The sequence below is a fragment of the Homarus americanus genome, unplaced genomic scaffold (genome assembly GCF_018991925.1).
Source record: "Homarus americanus isolate GMGI-L3 unplaced genomic scaffold, GMGI_Hamer_2.0 scaffold23105, whole genome shotgun sequence".
Lineage (NCBI taxonomy): Eukaryota > Metazoa > Arthropoda > Malacostraca > Decapoda > Nephropidae > Homarus > Homarus americanus.
Genome location: NW_024751601.1, coordinates 17,945 through 22,430, shown reverse-complemented (window position 1 = coordinate 22,430; position 4,486 = coordinate 17,945).

Sequence of the window (4,486 nt, the reverse complement as noted above, 5' to 3'; positions counted from 1 at the left end):
GTTGAAATTGCTCCCACCTTAAACACCAGGTCACATGCCATTCATTCGCTTTCCAGGGTGTGGTTGCTGTGGTGGTAGCTACACCTTAAGCACTGGGTCATGCAGCTCGTTAACTCAGGGTGTGGTTGTTGTGTTGGTGGCAGCTTCCACCTTAAACACTGGGTCATGCAGCTCGTTAACTCAGGGGTGTGGTTGTTTGTGTTGGTGACAGCTTCTACACCTTAAACACTGGGTCATGCAGCTCGTTAACTCAGGGGTGTGGTTGTTGTGTTAGTGACACTTCCCTTAAACACTGGGTGTATGCAGCGCTCGTTAACTCAGGGTGTGGTTTGTTGTGTTGACGACTGCTTCACCTTAAACCTTTGGGTATGCAGCTCGTTAACTCAGGAGGTGTGAGTTTGTTGTGTTAACGCTTTCTACACCTTAAACGCACTGGTCATGCAGCTCGCTAACTCAGGGGTGTGGTTGTTCGTATTGAGCAGCTTCTACCTGTAAGCACTGGGTCATGCAGCTCGCCCCTAACTTTCAGAATTGTGGTTGTTATGTTAGCGACAGCTTCTACACCTTAAACACTGGGTCATACAGCTCGCTAACTCAAGTTATTGGTTGTTGTGTTGGCGACAGCTTCACTACACCTTAAACACTGGGTCATGCAGCTCGCTAACTCAGAAGTGTGGTTGTTGTGTTGGCGACAGCTTCTACACCTTAAACACTGGGTCATGCAGCTCGCTAACTCAGGGTGTGAGTTTGGTGTGTTGAGCTTCTACACCTTAAACACTGGGTCATGCAGCGCTTCACTAACTCAGGGTGTGGTTTGTTTGACGTGGCGACAACTTCTACTTAAACAGGTCATACAGCTCGCTAACTCAGAGATGTAAGTTGTTGTGTTGGCGACAGCTTCTACACCTTAAACACTGGGTCATGCAGCTCGTTAACTCAGGGTGTTGTTGTGTTGGTGACAGCTTCTACACCTTAAACACTGGGTCATGCAGCTCGTTAACTCAGGGGTGTGGTTGTTGTGGTAGTGACACTTCCACCTTAAAGCACTGGGTCATGCAGCTCGTTAACTCAGGGGTGTAGTTGTTGTGGTAACCTTCCTATAAACACTGGGTCATGCAGCTCGTTAACTTTCAGGGTGTGGTTGTTGTGTTGATGACAACTCTCACGCCAGCACTGGGTCATACGCTCGTTAACTCAGGGGTGTGGTTGTTGTGATTGGTGTATCCCCTTAAACACTGGGTCATGCAGCTCGTTAACAAATTTAATGGTTGTTGTGTTGGTAACCTTTTGGTCATACGCTCGTTAGTCGTTGTTGTGTTGTTGACAGCCACTGGGTCATGGGCGCTCGTTAACTCAGGGTGTGGTTGTTGTGTTAATTAGCCTTACCTTAAGCACTGGGTCGTACAGCTCGTTAACTCAGGGTGTGGTTGTTGTGTTAGTGACAACTTCACCTTAAACACTGGGTCATGCAGCTCGTTAACTCAGGGTGTGGTTGTTGTGTTGGTGACAGCTTCCCCACCCAGCAAACACTGGGTCATACGCTCGTTAACTCAGGGTGTGGTTGTTGTGATGACAACTTCTACACCTTAAACACTGGGTCATGGCGCTCGTTAACTCAGGGTGTGGTTGTTGTGTTGGTGACGCTTCTACACCTTAAACACTGGGTCGCCTGGCTCGGTAACTTTCAGGGTGTGGTTGTTGTGTTAGTGACAGCTACCACCTTAAACACTGGGTCATACGGCTCGTTAACTCAGGGGTGTGGTTGTTGTGTGTTGGTGACAGCTTCACCTTAACGCGGGTCATGCAGCTCGCTACTTTCAGAGGGTGTGGTTGTTGTGTGTTGGTGCCTTCACACCTTAAACACTGGGTCATGGCTCGTTAACTCGGGGTGTGGATTTGTTGTGTTGGTGACAGCTTCTACCTTAAACTTGCTGGGTCGCCGACTTAACAAACGGTGTGGTTGTTGTCGTTGATGCCCTTCTACACAGCAAGCACTGGGTCACCACAGCTCGCTAACTCAGGGTGGCCAGTTTGTTGTGTTGGTGGCAGCTTCTACACCTTAAACACTGGGTCATACGGCGCTCGTTAGCAACTCTCAGGAGTATTGATTTGTTGTGTTGGTGACGGCTTCTGCATAAACCTCCTGGGTCATGCAGCTCGTTAACAGGGTGTGGTTGTTGTGTTGGTGACAACTACCACCTTAAACACTGGTCATGCGCTCGTTAACTCAGGGGTGTAGTTTGTCATGTTTGATCAGCAGCCTACTACTAAGCTGCTGGGTCATACAGCTCTCAGTAACTCCAGGGTGTGGTTGTTGTGTTGGTGGCAGCTACACCTTAAACACTGGGTCATGCAGCTCGGTAACTCAGGGGTGTGGTTGTTGTGTTGGTGACAGCTTCTACACCTTAAACACTGGGTCATGCAGCACGTTAACTCAGGGTGTGGTTGTTGTGTTGGTGGCTTCCTTTACCTTAAACACACAGTGCCACAACTCCTTCATCAAGAGATTGTGGTTGTTTGTGTTGGTGGCAGCTTCTACACCTTAAACACTGGGTCATGCAGCTCGTTAACTCAGAGGGTGTGGTTGTTGTGTTGTGACAGCTTCCTACCTTAAACACTGGGTCATGCAGCTCGTTAGCCTCAGGGTGTGGATTTATTTGTGTTTGGTGACGGCTTCTACACCTTAAGCACTGGGTCATGCAGCACTCGTTAACTCAGGGTGTGGTTGTTGTGTTGGTGGCAGCTTCTGCACACCTTAAACACTGGGTCATGCAGCTCAGTAACTCAGGGAACTGTGGTTGTTGTGTTGGTAGCAGCTTCAAACACTGGGTCATGCAGCTCGGTAACTCAGGGTGTGGTTGTTGTGTTGGTGACAGCTTCTACACCTTAAACACTGGGTCATGCAGCTCGTTAACTCAGGGGGTGGTTGTTGTGTTGGTGGCAGCTTCTACACCTTAAACACTGGGTCATGCAGCTCGGTAACTCAGGGTGTGGTTGTTGTGTTGGTGGCAGCTTCTACACCTTAAACACTGGGTCATGCAGCTCGGTAACTCAGGGTGTGGTTGTTGTGTTGGTGGCAGCTTCTACACCTTAAACACTGGGTCATGCAGCTCGTTAACTCAGGGTGTGGTTGTTGTGTTGGTGACAGCTTCTACACCTTAAACACTGGGTCATACTTGGTGTATATATTCACAATTATCATCAATAAAACAATTGAGGTCCCTACAGTTAAAGGTCACACACACACACACAGATTAGGTTAGGTTACAACATCTTTTCACTGGTGGCAGACGGGTGACAGGTGGCAGACGGGAGACAGGTGGCAGACAGGTGAGAGATGAGAGCTAGGTGGCAAACGGGAGACAGGTGGCAGACGGGAGACAGGTGGCAGGCAGGGAGAAGGTGCCTGACAGGAGAAGGTGCCTGACAGGAGGCAGGTGGGCAGACAGGAGACTGGTGGCAGACAGGAGACTGGTGGCAGACAGGGAAGACTGGTGGCAGACGGGAGACTGGTGGCAGACAGGAGACTGGTGGCAGGGGAGACTGGTGGCAGACAGGAGAGACTGGTGGCAGACAGGAGACTGGTGGCAGACAGGAGACTGGTGGCAGACGGGAGACTGGTGGCAGACAGGAGACTGGTGACAGACGGGAGACAGGTTACCGGTGGCAGACAGAGGCAGACAGGTGGCGAGCAGAGACAGGTGGCAGACGAGAACAGGTGACCAGTGGCAGACAGGTGACAGTCAGGTGACAGACGAGACAGGTAACCGGTGACGGACGGGTGGCACGGCAGACGTCTGACAGATGACAGACGGAGACAGGAGGAGAGACAGGTGACGGACGGGAGACAGGTGACGGACGGGGAGACAGGTGACGGACAGGGAGCAGGTGACGGACGGAGACAGGTGACGGACGGGAGACAGGTGTACAGACGGGAGACAGGTGTACAGACGGGAGACAGGTGTGGACAGGAGACAGGTGGCTGGACGGGAGACAGGTGCTGGAGCAGGGGAGACAGGTGACGGACGGGAGACAGGTGACAGACGGGAGACAGGTGACGGACGGGAGACAGGTGACGGACAGGAGACAGGTGTGACAGACCGGGAGAGACAGGTGTACAGGACAGGAGACAGGTGTACAGACAGGAGACAGGTGTGGAGCAGGGGAGACAGGTGTACAGACGGGAGACAGGTGACGGACGGGAGACAGGTGACGGACGAGGAAGACAGGTGTACAGACAGGGGAGACAGGTGTGGAGCAGGGGAGACAGGTGTACAGACGGGAGACAGGTGTACAGACGGGAGACAGGTGGACGGACAGGAGACAGGTGTACAGACAGGGAGACAGGTGTACAGACGGGAGACAGGTGTACAGACAGGGAGACAGGTACAGACGGGAGACAGGTGACGGGCAGGAGGAGACAGGTGTACAGACGGGAGAGACAGGTGTACAGACGGGGAGACAGGTGTACAGACAGGGGGAGCAG